Source organism: Bactrocera latifrons, unplaced genomic scaffold (genome assembly GCF_001853355.1).
Source record: "Bactrocera latifrons isolate USDA-ARS-PBARC rearing strain unplaced genomic scaffold, ASM185335v1 scaffold_45, whole genome shotgun sequence".
Lineage (NCBI taxonomy): Eukaryota > Metazoa > Arthropoda > Insecta > Diptera > Tephritidae > Bactrocera > Bactrocera latifrons.
In genome coordinates this window covers 407,491-428,209 of record NW_017537101.1, presented here as the reverse complement: position 1 = coordinate 428,209, position 20,719 = coordinate 407,491, and the positions used below count along the sequence as shown (strand labels likewise).

The 20,719-nt window shown below is 33.4% G+C and overlaps 1 protein-coding gene across 1 annotated transcript in view; it reads left to right on the top strand.

Annotated features, from left to right (window-relative positions):
* LOC108973048 (innexin shaking-B) overlaps positions 1 to 20,719 on the top strand; it is a 126,692-nt gene that overhangs the window by 6,859 nt on the left and 99,114 nt on the right. The gene's annotated exons all lie outside the window — the stretch shown is intronic.

Genomic DNA, 20,719 nt, shown 5'->3' with positions numbered 1-20,719 from the left:
TATCTCTTCCCGGCTCTATTAAAATTTATATAGTTGAATGCATTAAAACAAGTTTACATTGACAGTTCGATACAAAGTGGTTGTTACTAGATCGTAATTTGAAATCACCTTTTTCAAGAAGGCTTCTATGGGCGACGGTGCTTGTGATATATAAAAATTGCTACTAACTATTTGCGTTAAATTTTTTGACGAAAAATTTAAGCAGTGGATTGTATATGTTGTATTAACAATAACATTACAAAGTATTTATGTAATTTACTGAATAATATTACTGTGAAACTTAAATCGAAATTTAAGTGAAGAGTTGTCTTTATTAGAATTTTTATATACCCTAAACAAGCCCAAACTCTTCCAGAAATGAATTTAGTTTACAAAATTGCATTGTGATTTCAGCAAGCGTGAATTCTTAATCGCCCGAAAACCATTCATTATAATGAAGGCACATATTGAAGGAAAATCTTGCTCAATCTTCTAAATCTCCAACTGACGTTTTTCCGTATATATATATATATATATATTTTTTTTTTTTTTTGACAACGGAACAATTTGCTCAACAACAACATTTCAAAACATATGCGGCGATACTATTAAACCCAACTATAGCCTTTTTTATTTATTTCATTTAATCTCTACGCTTTAAAGCCAGCTTTTTGTTTTAACTGAAAGTTTTAAAGATTTTGTTTTTGTATTCATTTTGCATTGATGCAATACAGCAACATTCACAACTCACTTCGCGGTGTACTTATGGCGGCGAAGCAATGCGGCTGCTATGGTCTGGGAAGTGGCGATTGTTTGCTGCATAAAAGTTGCAAGGTTCATTGCTCTCATTGAAAAGGAAAATTTGCAAGCCTAGTGAGTTGAATTGCGTATGCACATTTTTATATATACATATATAAATCCATGGATACAAACTAAGTAAACGCAGGATAGAGAAAATACATACAAATACTATTATAGAATCCATACAATTTCTGAAAACCAAAACTTTTAACTGCCATAAAATTAAAATATGTCAAATAAGTTTTATTTCGGTGATACCCTATCCTTCTCCACCTAGTCTTTCCAACGGAGGTGTCGAACGGCTCGGAGAGATCCTTCCCGATCGTGACGAAGCTTTTGGTATTGCTCAATGTCAGTTTACACAGCCTTATTAGTTTTTGGGGTCAGACATAATGAAAGAAGGTAGCTGTTTTACCAATATTTGGCGCATGGTAAATATATGGTTAGCTGCTGATTTTCTAGACCTGAAACCACACTGATAGCATCCAATCAGTTTGGTGGGCTCTTATTTTTTCACAATATGGTCGGTAGAACCTTGTATGCGATGTTGAGGAGGCTTATCTCACGATGCTGACATAGATTGTGGGGTTTCCCTTTTCGTGAATTGGGCAGAGCACACTTAAATTCTCATCGCCGGGCATGCGTTCATCCGACCATATTCTACTAAGAAGCTGATACATGCTCCTCGCTGCCGGAGTCTTCCGATGTCAAAAAAACAGAAATATATTACAGGACACATTTTTGTTCTATAAAGAAAACAATCCTTAATTTTTACAATTAATTGAAGTTTTTTGTTTGTAAATAAAGAAACTTCGAAGATTGGTGAGTAGAGAGAGAAAAAAGAAGGCGTCATACCGTGTCACAATCTCCTCTCTATGGTTAGTTAAGGCATCTCTGAGTTATGTGGTGAGGTAAAACAAATAATTAGTCATGCGCTATTTTCATTAGAGGTTCCCTTAATTCTTAGTTTTTGTCCCAAATATGAAATAAAAATAGTGTTATTATATCAATAGCTCTTTTTATTGGCATAGCTAGGATCTGATTTCTATTTCCAGCAACACTCATGCACTGTGCCGCATACATTTACTAATTTATACGTGAATTCGCCACAGAATTGAAATGATGAGTTATGTTTTCTAAAAAACCACAAATCTGAAAAAATTATCCAAGCGGCTTTCCAAGCTCTCTTTCAAGAAACTCACCAAAGCTAATTTGCTTTTGTTGTAGATACTTGAGTGTCTGATAGAATTAGCGCTGTTGCCAGTTTGTCTCTCAACAAGTTCCAAGACGTTTTTGCTTAACTTTTCGCCATATCAATTAACACTACTTGAAGGGATAATAAGGGGTATGAAGGCAAATTGCTTAAGGCATGTTGCCGCTCTCTACTAAAAGAAGCTTACATCACAATTAATGACATTTTGGTATTTTGTCTTTCTCTATTTGCTTATCGTAACTAAGGCTGCTAATATTTTTTGTATGCTTCTGTGCGTGTTCTGTTGAAGTTATCGTGTGTTTTAATTAAAACGCTGTCATCAATTAAGTCCACAAGCGCTTTGATTTCCGCTTGTTGTTTGTGTATGTATATACTTGACTTCCGCTGCTCGTGGTCAACACATTCATGTCAGAAGAAAACTCAGTAAATTTCAGCTTATTCTTCTTTTTCAGAAAAATTATACTGTTGCCGTCTTATATATTTCCATTATCTTTTTTTCGTATTCTTTTATTCGCCATAAATATGTGTGCAGCCGACTTCTTCATTTGTCGACTCGGTTAAGCTGATTAGACTTTCCTCATTCACGCCAAGCTATTCATGTTACCATTGCTGTTAACGTTCGAGTTACTGATGCTGATGACGACCAACCGGAGGCGCTACTTAATTGGGCTTAAGTTGATAAATTGTTTCCGTTGGGCAGACGTTAGCAAATGTATACTTCAGCGCTTGCAAAGGAAATATTATTGAAGCTCTTAGTTTTTGCATGAAGGCTTGAGTAGGTGTTTCATTTACTAATATATACTATATGGTATGTATGAATGTAAATACATAACTATGCAGAATAAGCTTAACAAAACATAATTATCATTTGCAGATAAATATTTCGAACATATTTTTTTTAATGCTTCCTACATTTTGTTGCATGGAATAAATATGAGTATTTTATGTCTAAAATTTGTCTAAAGGCGCCCCCAAATTAAATATTCTCGTGATCTATGTATATAAGTTTTCTCAACAATAGGTATCAACTTTCTTCTAAGCACCTTAAAAACAGAACGCCAAACAAAAATTAAAAGGAATCTAATTGATCTCTCACCAACAGAGTTACTAACCATTCACATAGAGTCACATATTAATCCAACAAGAAAAACGTTTAAAACACACAAATTTGGTAAATATTCATTATGTGATAATTTTATGCAATTCATGGTTTCAACAAAATACTAGCCAATGGACCATCGTGGTTCCGTTTGCAAGTAATATTTTTGTTCATCCCACAGCACAACCAACCACAGCCTTTTTAACAGGATGATGAAGTTGATGATGATGCAATTTTTCTTTATTTACAAATTAAGTTAATTGAGTTTTTAAATATAATTCTTACAAAATTTAAAGATATTTTTAGCATATAAAAATGAATAAGTGAAAAGGAATGATAATATTGATAAGATACAATTTTCAATTACTCGAATTAGTTTTAGCTGGTCTTCTGTTTTCTTTTAAAATGGTTTTTATATTTTCGTACATTTTGTCCTTTAAATTTTACAATATATAGTTCGCCATCTTCTTCAGTTTTAATAAGACTAACTTTTTTCTATGCATTACTAAGTTCGTCTAATCTCTTCCTCGAAACTTCTGCTATTACAAAGTTTGTGTCAATATCTTTTTCTTGACGGTTTTCATTTACATTGTTTATTCTTTGTTCTTTAATAATTTGAAGATCATGTTTTGGCGACTTTTTATTAAAAAAGATGGTAAATGAAACTTCATTGGTAGTAGAGTGAACAATTATAAGGGTATTAGTGAAAAGTGTTTGTTCAATTTCTAAATATCTTTATCACCCGAAGTGTTGATCAGTCTAAGTTTTTTACTTAAAGTTTTATGTAGTCTTTCAATGTCCCCAATAACAGTTTTAGCGGTGATTACTTCTACTTTTATATTTAATGAATTACACCATTATTTAATGTTTATATTATTGGTCTTGGTCGATTTTTATAGTTTTTGGAGAACCCATACAATTAAAAATTTTTAGCCAGTCCAATGCTTTAACTTTTTCTATCATAGCAAACTAAGAGTGAAAATCGATAAATGTTAAATAATATTTATTATTCCATTTCCAAAAATCTACAACATATTTTTCTCTTATTTTGTGAATTGACGGTATAATTTTTAACGGCATTTTGTTAGAAATATGATCGATCTTACAATGATTACGAGGGCTGCTATATATATTTCTGGCCTAGTAATGAATATAGGAATATTTAGCAACGAAAATGGTTTTATTGTTTTTCAAAATATTCTCCATCAAGATTTATACACTTTTGCATGCGCTCAAACCAATTTTCGAAGCACTTTTTCCACTCCGATTGAGACACCTCAAAAACATGAATTATTTTTCCCTACACAGTTCACATTCATTTGTTATTTTGATGATTTCTTTAGTTTGATTTTTAATACATTTAATGGTCGCTCTGTTATCTTAATAAAACTTTCGGAATCTTCATCGGCAAAATGAACAGTGTCTACTTTAGATTCAGATTCTTCATTAAAAAAGCATTCAGTAATTTTAATACGAGCAAGAGTCTGCTACGCGGTTTTCGTTACCTAATATGTATTTTACGTCAAAGTCATACTCATTAAGTCAAATCTTCCATCTTTTTATCTTGGAGTTTGGTTCCCTTAAGTTGTGGAGCCATTGCAGTGGCCTATGATAACTATTTATTAAAAATTTCCTGCTGTATAAATATGGTCTAAAATATTTGGTCGCCCCAACCATGGCTAAAAGTTCTTTCTCAGTAGTTGAGTGGTGCAGTTCATGTTCATTGAGTGTGCGACTGCAAAACAAATTGTATGTCCCTGTTGACTTAACACTGCCCCTAAAGCCACATTTGACGCATCAGTCGTCAATGCAAATATTTTTTCATAATTTGGATACACCAGAATTGGATCATTAGTAATTTTTATAGTGTTTATAGCTTCCACGAATTTCTCAACTGAGCTATTTATTTTATTGCCTTTTTTAAGACAGTTAGTCAAAGGTTTAGTTATTTCAGAAAAGTTTTGAATAAATTTACGATAAAATCCCGCCAAACCAAGAAATTGTTTTATTTCTTTTTGCGTTTTAAGAACGGGATAATTTAAAAATGCTTTGATTCTATTAGGGTTAGGCTTAACACCTTCTGGCGTTATGATATGACCAAGAAATTCGGTTTCTCTTTTGAAAAACTCGCTTTTATCCATCTGAATTTTCAGATTTGCTTCGTTTAATTAACGAAAAACTCTATCTAGAGATTCTATGTGTTCCTGTAATGATGTACTGAATATTACCATGTCGTCTAAGTAATCCATAAAATCTATCCCTATTAAACCATCTAGAACCGTATTCATCACTCTCTGGAAGGTGGCGGGTGCGTTTTTAAGCCCAAATGGCATTCTTAAAATGTCCGCTCTGAGTATAGAAAGCTGTTTTTTCCTATCTGCCGGATCCATTTCTATTTGATGGAAGCCTTACGTTAAGTCTATTGTTGAAAAATACATACACCTACTTAGTTTTTCGAGAATTTCATCCATGTTTGGAATAGGATACCTATCATCGATAGTAATACTATTGAGCTTGCGAAAATCGACAACAATCCATGTTCCATATCCACTTATTTTTACCTGACGCATCTGACTTCTTTGGTTCCACACAAATTGGTGGTGAATATGAGGAATCACTATGAGAAATTATTTCATTTTCAAGCATTTCTTTTATTTGTTTGTTTACTTCTGATTTATGAATTTCAGGATATCTATACGACTTTACGTATATTGGATCTTCATGAACCGTTTTAATTCTATGTTTTATTTTATGAGTAAATGTGAGTTTGTACCCTTCTTTATAAAACATATTTTCAAATTTATTTAAAATTTTTTTCGTAAGTTATTTAACTCTTCTGGATTTAAATGATCAAATCTATATTTACTACCTTTAGTGTTATGATTTTCGTTCATATTTAATTCTTGAAGGCAATTATCAAAATTTTAAGAATTTGATTTATTCTTGAATAAATTATACCGAACACCATTCATATCACATCATATTTTTTTCCAGAACAAGTTTAGCTTTAAGTAGCTTAAGTATATTACAATCAAGTAAACCGTCGTAGTTATTCGAAAAATTATATAAGCAATGTGTATGTTCATCGCTTAACAATTCTTGGGTTTCATTTAGACACATTTTTCCTATCGTGTTTGTTAATGTTATTGGCTGAACATAAATAACATTTTCGTTGAATATTCCAGGCCTTATTAAACTAACTGATTATCCTGTGTCAACTAAAAATTTATAGTATTTTTTAATAAATTTCAGTTCAATGGTCGGGAGCCTTCCGAGTTTTAAATTATTTAAGTTTTTATTAGTATAAATGTTTGCAGAATTGAAATGTGTGTGCCTTACTTGTGGGAAATTATTGTTTTGTAAAGTATATTGTTGATTGCTGTGTTCATTGAAAAATGGTTTATTTTTATAGTAATTATTTCGATTGGAAAATGGATAAGTTTTTGTAATAGGAACGAACTGAAAATTGCAATATATAATATATATATTTGAGTTTGCGTTAGTTCTTTGAATTGTTTTTTGTTTAGAGAATTGTTTATTATTTTCATAAACATTGTTTTCCTTTAATAAATATTTTGATTGGTGACTTAAGGTCCGTAGCAAGATTTGTGTTTATTAACGCAGTTAAATAGTTTGGCAATTCTCTTTTTAATGATTTCAAACTTCATTATACAAAAATATTTTAGTTGAGCAACTTTCATTTTTTAGTTTGATAACATCGTTTACTTTACAAAATTCTAAATTAATCTCTTCGCATAGTAGCTTAACATTATTTCTAAATTTAATATTGCTTATTTCTAGGATAAGTGTTGAAACTGCCGTGTGTTCTCCGAAGTAACTGCCTGAGCGTCATCCAATCTGGTGGTTGCTTTCTCCTAACTACGACCAATGCAGTGCCTCTGAGAGTTTTTATGATAAAATGTAGAAAGAATACTTTTTTCTCTTCCTATATAACAGGAGACTGTGGCATACCGCATCGACACCTTGAATAAAGAATGTTAAGGAATTTCGTTCGAATAAGTTTGATGTTTTGTATCGCCACTTCTCTGGTTTCTCGCTCCACTTTGTTGTTTGCCTCTTTAGTTTTAATGGATTTCAAAATTTGGCCTAGTTCTCCACTTCTTCTTCCATAAACTGTCTGCTTTGTTTTTATTCACCTCCGTTTTAAATGCTGCTTTTKGACTTTTGAGTTTGTTTTAACAAGTAGGTATTCGCACTTACGATATTCTGCATTCATTTTCTTTTCAACTTTTTCGTTAGAAAAGATTGTGGAGTAGTTTTTTTGTTGAATAATTTATGGTATATTATTTCTTTTTATTTATTTTTATTTCATTTTATTCCGTTTTAATTTTTTTTTATTCTATTTTATTTTTAAACTGTGATATTTTTGTTCTACTGTTCCATCGTAATTTAGTTCGTTTTGTTGGTGTCGGTAATTGCTCTTTTTCTTCACTTCGACGTTCCACTTTTACGTTCTTATCTTCAATATTTCTCTTTGACTGTTACGTTCTTTAAATACTATCGAGGTTAAACTGTTCGTTTTGTGCTTTACACAGTTATCACATTTTTTATTTTTTGTTTTTAATTGAGATGTTTCTTACAAATGTTGGTATTGATATTTTTTTTTTAATGTATGGCTTTGATTCTCAATTTATGATGCTGCATATTTCGAAAAAATACTCGTTTCCGTGTACTTTTCTTCGGTCCTGCGAGTTGGCAAAGAACACTCATAAAAATCTTGCGTGCAAGTGTGTCACTTATTTAAACAATTCAAAGTTAGTGTGTTTAAACTTTTGTGTGTTTTGCACGTTTAAAAATTAGATTTTTTTTTGTAAAAATTTCCGAGAGCAGAAATTTGTGCACTTTCCATTCTCGCCCGAGTTAAACCGACTGCGCTAGTAATATTTTTGCTCATCCCACAGCACAAGGAACCACAGCCCTTTTAGCAGGATGATGAAATATGAGTGTCTCATGACAAACGCGATTGAACAAACGGTGCCGCTTATTGTAGGAGACCGCTTTCAATGACGAAAATGCTGAATTGAACACGTTGGCAATGATGTTTCGATGCTTTTGCTGAATTAAGGCAAAAGTCTCCAATGCAACATTACGACATGTCACTTGCATATCTCCATCAGCACCCGGTCCAACCAATTTTTGACGACACTGTGCAGCATTTCGGCCACTGAATTCGAGCTCTTCGAGATTTGTTAGTTGATTGGCGTAATCTTTGATTTAACATACCCCCAAAGGAAATACTCTAGAGGCGTTTAATCGAATGATCTTGGCGATGATTGGACTGGGCCGCTTCTCAAAATTAACGAGTCGCCAAACTTTACTCGCAATTTGCCCGCGGTTACCGTGAAACGATGTATCGTCATGTTGGAAACAAAGGTTGTTCTCGTTGAATTCAGGGAAAGACAAGTCGGCGAACGTCGTGTTATAACAATCATTATTGATGGTAACGGTATTTCCTAACTTCTATTGATAGATATAATGAGCCTCATCTAAGGAAATGGTTTCGGACCATTTTCAAACTACTGATAAAATTTGCCACAAATTCGTAAAAAAGCATAGAAGTTATATGCTGTCAAAATTACGCAATGACTATTGGTAGACGTTAAATTTCGTTAGAAAAGCAGTTATAATCGGTTAGATTTAGATCTAGTGCCTGCTAAAATACTTATTCTTCTATTTTTCATTCCATTGTTCAGGTTATAGATCGTAGCAAACTTTGAAACCTGGACATGGTCGAAAATGAGTAAAACTACGACTGTTCCATCGTAAACTTAAATATCTTATCGTTTAATTCATTCAGTGGTAGCACTTGCACTTACATCTATTTAATTTAATCTTCTATTCCTTGCAAACCTTAAATTCTTCTACTCACAACTACATATATATGCGATACATGTATATTTGTCTTTGCTAGTTTTTTTACTGGTTTTTTACTTGGTATTCACCAACAACATTCGTCGAAAATAAACAATTGATAAGCTTCTTGCTTTGCCTACCATAAAAAAAAAACCATTCAAGTGCGCAAACAAAAGCTGCGACTTACACACACATGCTGAAACAACAATAGAAAATTTCAATTGTTTGGGGTGAAAGGATAACAAAGAAATCGTTTAAAATTTTAATAACAAAAGATTGTTTACACTTCGGCCAAACAAAATGGTTTGGCAGAACGCAATCACATCTACATACGTACATTTGTACTAAGCCACACATATACAGGAAGCCGTATCTGACTATACAGATATTGGTTTGCCTGTGGCATCTAAATGTTGTAAACATGCACGCTTTATACACACACAAGTGCAAATAATACGAAGTGCATGGAGCAAAAATAGCATTCAAATTTAAAAGTTGCTAACACACAAGCAGCAAGTATTGCAATAATACTCCTCTTACCTTCCGACTATTACATATAGGAACGGGAGCGTTAAACTTTAAAGCAATACTCTAATTTTGTTTGTTTAATGTTTAAAAGTGCGATTGTATGGTTGATTTATTGAAATTTTTGAGTTTATCGGGCGTCTTAAATGATAATTTTCCCATTCATCTGGTCATGCTGCACTATCTCATCCTTATTAGCAACTTGAGGTATGTTGAGGCTGAATGAAATCTTTTGTTACAAACTTTCTTGATATTTTGGTTTTCATCAAAGTAAGATTGTGGTTTTTTTGTTTCCATTGAGTGCAAGCAATTCACCTGACTTAAGTGAAGTTTTTATACAATTTTATCATTCTGACAGAGTTCCGGCTCTCAAAGCCCCAAATCCGTGAGCAGAGAAGCACCCAATACAAAATAATCAACAATACAAAAACTTTCTCATTCGTAAACATCCCATAAGGGCTCATGTGCAATAATTTTTCAATGAGTATTTCTTAACGTAGGGGTTTGATTACAGTATTGCGTCGTTTGATGCCAGGTTTCCAAAGTCTTCCGATATTGTAGCATTTAGAGGTATATTTAATCCCTTTTTAAAAATTTTTTTTAGCTTCTCATAGACTACGCAGTGGATTCTTCTAAAAAAGAGAGCAATAGCCCGCTTTTAGATATCACGTAATTCTTTCCTCTTCCTGAATTGCCATTTAAATTTCAATTTCTCCATAATGGTCAGACCTCTCTATAAATGTACATCGTAAAATTGAATTATTTGCAGTTTTTTAATAGTCCATTTTGCATTGCATTTAGGGCTTAGAAGGGCTGGATCTAAACGGTTCTTATACGGAGCATTAATTTTTCTTACTTATGCTTCACGGCACGACGTGAAGTTTCTTATTCACACTTTTTTATAGTTCTTGTCTTCACGAGATAAATACCGTACTACCTCGCCGGTGTGTTTAACTCTGAAGAATATGCGTCTAAAGTCAAAGCGATACCATGAAATGCCTCTGAGCTATAGAAATTTAAAGATAAAAAATCATGATTATCGTGTATTTTCAATGGAAAATTTTTACATGCCTTGGTCAAGTCCTCAATGTTAACATTAAGCCACAAAATTTCAAGGAAATTTCATGAGGGGATTAAGAAAAATTAATGGTTAAAAAAACACACCCTAGTGTAGATATATATAGTCCTTCATCTGATCTTTGCTTGAGTTACCTTAAACTGAACGTACTTACCAACTCGTGTATGTGTATAAAAGGAGTAATATTTCCTCTTCATCCATAAGATTTTTAAAATAAGCTACATCGATCTAAAAGTGAATAACCTAAGTAATTTTAGGCGTAAGTAATTTATTGTTATGTTAATTGTGATATACGTTTTAGCAAAAAGATCCTTCCAAAGTTCTCATAATTCAACAAAATAAAAAGTAATGAAAGGGATGAAGGATTCCGATATTACTTTTTCTCCTTATCAGATAACATTTTTTTTTACCCCAAAATATCGCTCATTTAATTATATATATACATATATATATATATTTATATATACACTTATTTACTTTCTACATACACTTATACTGTGTATTTTGCGGTAGCTATACTGATCTATAAACAAGAATGTGCTCGCATCTGGTTTTATAAGCCATTTTGACCCAGAAAAACACTGACGAATTCTTTCCAATTTAATTTCGTTTAAAAATGGGAGCAATTGGAGTATTGTGCAAACAACAACAACAATGAGTGTAAATAAAGAAGAAAAAGCAGTGGAAGTGTAACAATATATAGTATTCGCTGTACATAGTAATCACATAGAAATGCACATTTGGGCACGCAGCCTTCTATGAGTTCATACCTCAGAGTCTGATCATGATATCTGCATGTGTAGGAGAATATGCTGAAATCTGACTTTCAATATGCATTTTCAGTATGCATTTAGAAATTCTTGCCGCTACAATACCGCCGCAAAGAAGGTACCGCAAACACCTACTACATTAATACTAATGCTCGCACACATACATATGTGGTATGTATGAGCCGAGCGTCTGTATCCATACTTGCACGACGATGAATGGATTCCTTTTGGCTACCACTTCACGTACTAACATGCAGCCCTCATTCGGTGTCTGTGTAAAAAGCTTGCAACTATGTGGCTTTGAGCCACGGTACGTATGTCGGTATGTAAGTGTGTATGATATGAGAGCGTGTGCCTGCATTGTGGTTTTGTGCAAGCGCTCAAGCAAAAGAAACAGGCCACAAACGCTATTAACCCAATAACATTATGACATTATGGCGTTAGTGGTTTAATGCCATATAACAAGCTGTAACAAGTGAAAGCTAGAAGATGAATCAGTGAAGCAAGCGTTTAAAGAGGTTCTGGGATGTGGGAAGAAATAGTTGGCAATGTGTGTGCTTGCTTTTATTTGATTATACTCTGAACAGAGTTTGCCACGGACTTTGTAACACCCAGAAAGAAACGTCGGAGACTATAAACTATATTTATAAGTGATCAGCGTGACGAGTTTGATTGATTTAGAGATGCCGGTCTGTCTGTTTATCGCTACGTCTGTATACACGCAAACTAGTCTCTCAGTTTTTGAGACAACGATCTGAAAATCTCACAAGTCTTTTTCTCCCAGCTGTTCATTTGTTTTTAAAATTGATGATCAAAATTAAATTCTTGTGTGAAAACTCTGTCGTTTGAAAATGTATCTCCACGAAATTTGAAAAAGATTATTTTTCATGGCAACGGTACAATCTCCGAAGAAATTATGCACATACTATAGTAAAACTGACGTTAACGTGTTTTCTTTTTTAAATTTGATTTTATACCATTTTGTTCAGTTTTTTCATTTTCACCATAAGAGAGCAAGTTTATATTAAGCGATGTAGAACAAATAATTTGTCTAAAATTTTGTATTTCGAACCAAATTTCGTGTGCGGAATATAACATAAACCTGCGAATGGTACAAAATCTCTAAAGATGGTTGAGAGATGGTTAAAGATATGCCCCGTTCGACCTTTACGACCTTTAATCTCTTAAACTGATAAAAATATTTAAAAGATTAAGCATATGGTTGAAAAAAATTGTCAGTCAAGTGTTAGAAAGATGGTAAGAGAGTCCGCTCGAATGATATTGGAGGACACTTTGGATATGAAATGCATTCTCGTCCTAATAAAGCTGATTATTTTTCAAAAAGGGCACCGTCAACAAGTCTCTTTGGACATGCTTGATCGTGCGAATTTTAATCCCACCTTCCTGGAGAACATTAGAACTGTCGATGAGACATCGGTTTGGAGTTTAATATGCAAATTACAACAATCATCAGAATCAGATGAGCCGAAATCAAAATTATCAAGCCAAGCAACGTGATGCTCTTTGGTTTTTTTTTTTATAGATTATTTAAAATTACAGCCCACAACCACGAGTGTGTTAAAGGAGGTGATTACTTTGTGATTCAATGCTTATAGTCAATGATCCTAATATTTACAATGAATAATTATTCTTCAAAGATTTTTCGAACACTGTTACGTTATGACTATGCGTCTTAGTTACTTTAAACACAACTGTAGAGTTTGATTCGTAAATATCAGGAGTTTTCCAATATCACTTTTATTGATAAAATTTTTAGTCAATCGATTTAATTAAGGAATGGGAGAAGAAATTCAAAGCATTGTCTATAGTTCGAACTGATTTCGTTTATATTGTCTGCATTTTTTACTTTTCTATTTTACTCCATACAGACTGGATATATTAACATCAAATTTGAATATGTTTATTATATAGCTTTTATTATAATTTAAATAACATACTTGTATGTACAATGGGTGAAATTTATAAAAAATAAATAGTGATTTTTTTTTTTTAATTTTAATGCTTAAATATCAAGTGGCGATGAGTTGTTTTGGGTTTTTTTTGGTTTTAATCAAAGTATAATTCATAATTTATTGACCAAAATATTGCAACCTCATTGCAATTAATAACCTCATCTCAAGGATTTAGATCCACTTGATCATATATACCTACACATGTAGTAAGCACATATAACTGTGGAACAGGAATGGCAAAGCAAATAAATGTTTAGTTTCGTTTTATTGTATAAATGGCTTTTATTTCCTGAAAAAGTAGTTTCTCAAATATTGCTCCATAGCAAAGTAGACACGAGACGAAATGTAAACTCATATGTATATACATATATAGAATATACTTACGGCAACTCTAAACTAGAACTGTACCACTCGTCTCACTTTAGTTGAAGGAGTACAGCAAACACAAAATGCAAATTTTCGCTAAATTACTGTTGACGAGTAGCGATTTGCACGCTTTTTACACACATACGAATGTGTTCACACACACCAAAGGCTTTTGTACATGCATATTACTGTTTTAGTGCAACTTTAATTTTATGGAAATTTATTCTCACATTTACACCGAGGAAAAGCGCTGATTTTATTACTCCTGTACAATATTCTAAAACGCTTGCAAGCCTCGCTCTAACTGAAGTAAGGCCATAGCCAATAGATCTATTTTACGTACTCGCGCGAAGTAAACACGGCGCTTTCCGGCGCCTGCATTTTCCAATTTACCAACGACGCCAACCACCGACTGAGCTCATCTAATCTACCCGCACTCGAATACCTGCTAAAGAGTAGATTTGGCGGGATAGTCTGCCGCTCGCTTCATATTTCTGTGCTGTGCATGTGTGCCATTATGCAATAACTGGGTGCTAGCATGGGTTTCGTTCATAGTTAAGTGCCGCGAACTAAGCTGAAAATGCGAAACAGCCATGAATTTGTACTCGAATGTGCATTTATGCTGCTCTATTGCAATTCAGGGCTGCAGCTAGCTCTGCGTTTGCTGGCGGTGTTGACTTTTATAGGTGGCTCTAACGCCTGTATCGTTCAAATGTATTTGAGATTCTTGATATTATTATTCTATGTACATGCTCTGTCAGTTTTTGCCATTTTGTTGGTAAGCTTTTATTGCCTTTTGCCGGTCGGTGAAATACCCTGGGAAATTGGATTTTGGGATCAAGGTATATGCGCTGATAATAATTAATGGAGCGTAAACAAGTGTTTGCCTGCATCTACGCATTATTCGATATATATACTATACATATATTTACATCATATAAAACTTGGTATGTGCATGTGAGCAGTATCTGTGGGAATTGCTAAGCGAACTATAGTACGATCGTATGTTACATACAAGTTTAAGCGAATTCTCGCTGCTTTTTCCCTTGTGTGGCACTTACTTTCCGACAACTGCTACGCCAAAGTATATCTAATTGCCAAGTGACAAGCGATGCAAACTGCTCGTGTATGCATATGTCTAATAATTTAGAATCCTGATTGCCAAGCATGAATCGAATCATTTCAAACGATAATTGCAAAGCTCAAATGTGCATTTATTTATAATATGTTTTTGACAATATTATTTTTTAGATATAAAATAAATGAAGAAGAAAAGCGCGCTCACTATTTAATGACAACTATAGACTTAATCAAACTTTAAGCCATTTAATTACATTGTCATTATATTTAGATCGCTTTGTATTTTTGCAACTACGAATGTTACATTCTTATCAGTTGTTTATCATCTACGCACTACTTTATTTTCAAGTTCAGTTGACTTTGCAACTACTTATTTTACAATTAGCTCAACAAGTTTATTTATACCCTAAACGTAGTGTATTAAGTTTTACACGAAATTCGTAACACCCAGTAGAAAAACATCGTCAAATGAGTTGAGTCGACTAAGCCATGTCCAACTGTCTATAAAATACGCGAATAGTCCCTTTCTTTTTGACATATCGACCTGAAATTTTGCTTAAGTGACCCATTGGTAAAAAGATGCGCACGCGTTGGCAAGATAACTCCTTCAGGATCAACTAAAGTGAAAAATACGTGGTTTAGTTAAAACCTTAACTTAGAACTTGGACTGAGGAAAAATACTGAAAATTGGATTTTTGGCAGGAATTTAAAAAAAATATTAAAATGGTGCGAGGTTTTTTTCAAATAGTTGTAATCGAAAAAAATCCTTCGATCAAGTCTTTCAAAATTGTATCTCAAGGACCTGTATAAAATTTCACGAAGGTCAGTTGAGTTTTCAAGAAATCTTGCGAACAGACTTCAAAAACACGCTTCCGCGAAAAACGTGATTAAAGACGATGCACTTAGTCTACCTAGTCCCGAGCGCCCGAGTTATCTAGATTGTATCTCCGAAACTATTACACAGATCAACTTCAAAATTAGGACAATATTCTAGAGGAGTTGTAAAATTAAATAAGATACCCCATAAATTACTCTCCGCATACAATATTGTTTTGTTGTTTGAACAATCATTGCCTCTTTATTGCTTTTAATTTTTTATTGGATATTCATAATTTATTTTATTATTTCCGTATTGTTTTTTTTTTTTTTTCAATCGATTTTCTGTGTCACATGAAACCATAACAGCGTATTCGTTAATATCCCTAACAGAAGTCATAAGAACTTCCCTTGTTTTACTGATTCCTTCTGTAGTTATTCTTATTTCTTTCTTTTGTCTCTTCTTTTTATCTTTTGCCCTTAATATCAAATAAAGTTTTGGTTGACACAAATATGAATTCCAAATTTTCAGAAGTTTAGTTTTACGATAATTGTGGAGAAAACACACGTCAACATTCGCTAAACAAATAACGAAGAATATATTGATTCTTAAAAATGTCTTCAAGAATTAGTTCAGTTATTTATATAGTTGAACAATAGGTTAAGTCAAAGCGCTCAAATTTGAAAACAAGGATTTCTTACTTAAACTTATTTCTTATTCGCCAGTAAGTTTCACTGAATTAAAAAGTGAAGAATTTGTAGTGTTTCTTTAATTGTTTCCAGAATATTTTTGCTGCTTTTAAAAATATAAATGTTGATACCATCAAACGCGTTTAATCTGCATTAAATCCGAAAAGCCCCAAAAAAATTCAATGTAGAAACAAACGCAAAGCTCTGACGTAGCCAAATGATTGTGCAGTTTATCATTTCACAAAATTTGCATAAACACTAATGAACAAGGAAGCACCCAGCTCGGAAAATAAACAGCAGACAAATTTTAAAAGAATGAAAACTTAGCAAAAAAAAAACAAAACAAGGGATTAAACAAAGCTGCATTTGCGATCATCCCACACATGCATATGTACTCTCACCACTAGGCTACTGAAGTCCTGTACAATCCTACACATAGGAATGATACGAAAAAATAAGTCGAAAAGCTATATAATAATATTTACTTACTGAAACAATGAAGAATTAAGAAAATTAGGGACGTTAAAATTATTTCTCGGTTAGAAGAGAAGAGAAAATGACGTTTGCAAAATTTCAAAAGGATATCTTAAAAACTGAAGGACTAGAACTGAAGAACAGACAGACAGGCGGACATGGCGACATCGACTCAGCACAACATATCGATCATTTATATATAATATATACTTTATTTGGTCTCTGACGCTTCCTTCTGGATGTTACAAACTTCATGACAAACTTAATATACCTTGTTTAGGGTATAATGATCCCATAAGAATTGGGAAAAGTATTACGCATAACGTTTGGTTTTAAACGACTAAATCGTTGATCAAATATTCAGATTCATCTAATGTGGGTACGACGTTCCATTTAGTCCATTATCAATATCAGCCCGCGCAGAAGCAAAAAACATCGTCAGCATTTTCATACTCTTACAACATGTTGCTACAGAATATAATAGTTCAGTTTAGTTTAGATATAGGGTTATGCATATAGTATAAATGATCAGGATGCTCTCCGTCCGTCCATTTGTGCAAGCTGTAACTTGGATAAAAATTTAAACATCTTAATGAAACTTGATGAAACTCGGGATCGCATGACGGTTGGTATTGCAGATGGGCATAAACATGACATGCTTACTAAAACGAAAATCTGTAAAGTGCCATAACTAAGCACCAAATTAAAATAAACAAGTAAGGAAGTTCTAAGTTCGGGTGTCACCGAACATTTTATACTCTCGCACGATAAAGTGATAATCGAGATTTCAGGCGCGATTTCATCCATATTTGGTACATGTGATCAGAGTATTAAGAAAATAGTATATACCGCATTTCATTGAAATCGGTTGAGTACTTCCTCAGCTATGGTTTTCGGTCCATAAGTGGGCGACGCCACGCCCATTTTCAATTAAAACAAATGGCTGGATGCAGCTTTCTTCTGATATTTCTTCCGTAAAATTTAGTGTTTCTGACGTTTTTTGTTAGTCGGTTAACGCACTTCTAGTGATTTTCAACATAACCTTTGTATGGGAGGTGGGCGTAGTTATTATCCGATTTCTTCCATTTTTGAACTGTATATGGAAATGCCTGAACAAAACGAATCTGCAGAGTTTGGTAGTCATAGATATAGTAGTTTACGAGATATGTACAAAAAACTTAGTAGGGGGCGTAGCCACGCCAGCTTTTCCAAAAAAATTTCGTCCAAATATGCCCCTCTCTAGTGCGATCCTTTGTGCCAAATTTCATTTTAATATCTTTATTTATGGCTTAGTTATGACACTTTATAGGCTTTCGGTTTCCGCCATTTTGTGGGCGTGGCAGTGGGCCGATTTTGCCCATCTTCGAACTTAACCTTCTTATGGAGACAAGAAATACGTGTACAGACAGACATCCAGATTTCAACTCTACTGGTCACCCTGATCACCTTGGTATATATAACCCTATATCTGACTCTTTTAGTTTTGGGACTTTCAAACAACCGTTACGTGAACAAAACTATAATACTCTCTGTAGCAACTTTGTTGCGAGAGTATAAAAACTTTAATTTGGCACAGGTGATCACAGTTGTTCACTCCTCATTTAACTCATATAACGGTAATCCCGTTAACTACTAAATGTACGATAATCCAACCACAATAGCCTAGATTGTATGAAACGGATTGATAGGAGGTGGGGTAAAGCGTAAACAATGGGCGTGGGCACGCCCCTTTTAAGGCGAAATCACATACCTCGAGACTTGCCCGACGGATTTTCGTATGAAACAGTGCGAATATTGGTGAAATCAGACTGCAACATGGGATAAACCTTTGCACGAAATATGCGTTTAGAGTATGCTACCTTATGAGCAAATGAAATTCAGGGTCAATCCTTTCGTGAGAATGGCTTGTCTGTGTGTCAAAGGTTGAATCGGGTCTTTACCCCATATGATTGGTATTGGTTTGTGAGGTAAGATTTCTTGTGAGCAAAGCTTGTGTGCAAAATTTCATCGATAACTCAAAATCTAATAGATTAGTAAGCATATATGTAAACAGATAAACGGACATATAGTGCAGACAGAAATGTCTAAAGCGGCTGGCCCCATCGCACCAATCATTTTATATATACTTTATAGGGTCTCCGACTATAAACATTAACGCAAACGAAATATATCCTGTATAATAAGTAAATGACAATGGCGAGATTACAAAGAGTCATATGAATTGAAGCTTAATAGTTTTTTTTTATTTCTTCAGATATACCCTTAAAAATTGGGGTATATTGTACCACTTAATCACACCCACTTTAAAAGTTGAGTTGGTTGATTTTGGGTGCATAAAAGTTAACATCCTTAGTCAATGAAAAAATATCTTTAGTATAACCTCTAATTATTATTTTTGCAGCAATAAACTCACATACATCAATACAGAAGGAAAAAATGTTAATTTCGATATTTGAGGAGTAATTGTAACTTGTAGAAATTCAAGTGGACTAAATATTTTACCGATCGAAAAAATAATAATTGCCGCATTAATTTTTATAAAGAAGTCAGATATATGTGAATGCTTCAAGTCAATAATGAAGCGTATATTACATGCTTTTTGACTAAGTAATAAGTGACGCCACAGCGTGCTTTCATGAGCAATACATTCCATTAATTCAGGTGATGTCACAGTTATAAGGAAATTTCAACGCGTGTAATCTTAGTTCCCTAGATATCTACTTGTAATTACCTACGTTTCCCATCCATTTTTCACTACGTTTGTCGCTCGTCTCAGTTGACATATATACATACACAAAATAGTTCATTTTAGTTTTTACAATTCTGATATTTGAAGCCTGCTTAGTTTTGCGCTAAATAAATTGTCATGCATCTATTGTCCCTCACTTTTTCATTTTATTTCATGTTTCTATTTGTGAAAATGTATAAACCTACATACATACAAATATATCACTCTTACTTGATTCCTTTTACGGCTGCGATTGTGTATTATTTCTTACACTGTTGCACTTGTTTTTACTTTGATTATTCCAGTGCTAATGTCGTAACCCATTTCCTGTACTTCAAGCTACTTGTAGAGAAAATGTCATTTGTAGCTTTGTTTTGGAGGTGAAAATGGGGCGAGCAACAACGGCTGTTGTATATAATTCTAGAATAGGTCAACAATTGTTTTATTAAAGACAACTCCGCCGGTTTTCACCTACTCTGTTAATCCTTTTTTAATTTGTAGTATATCTTTACTACACGTTTTATATATTAGATACAAAAGAAAGTAAGCCAGAGCAAGCCTTTAGGGAGCGAATATCAACTCACCAGAAAGAGCAATAAGGGCATGAGAGAATCTAAATAAGTGGCAACATTCCAGAAAATAGAACAGCTCAAGTTTGTTCACATTGTTAGAAAAAGGGGACCAGGAAGAGTAGTGAGGATACTAAGTAATGTATGCAAAGCGAGTGAGCAAACTGAATACTGGCGTTGAATCAATGCAGTCTGTTGGTCTTCCCAGTTGATTTCAATTGAAATAACATATTTATAAGATACATCAAAATTACTTGAATGCATACTTGGGTCTTACTGTATGTAATATCACTTTTTGCAACCAAAGGATGTATATATATATGTATGTATAAAATAGGTGTACAAATGACGGAGTCACAGTAGTATGCCGAATAGGTGCCTTCAAGAATAATAAATACTCTTATCAATCTACAATGGATGTCTAACTGTTCTGTACAATTATAATTAGCAATAGTATCTTAAAATAATTAATTAAATACCAAAAACCAAAGTAAACTTAAAGAACATAAATGTCGATAGAAAAAAACTCACATATAATTTTAGTAAATTTATTACTTTTTTTGCAGAATTACACTTTTCATACAAAATATCGAAAATTTATGTAAAAATTCATAATTCTGATATATACACTTGTGCTCACATAATTAAGCCACTGCATAGCAAAACTACGTTTCTGAAAATAAA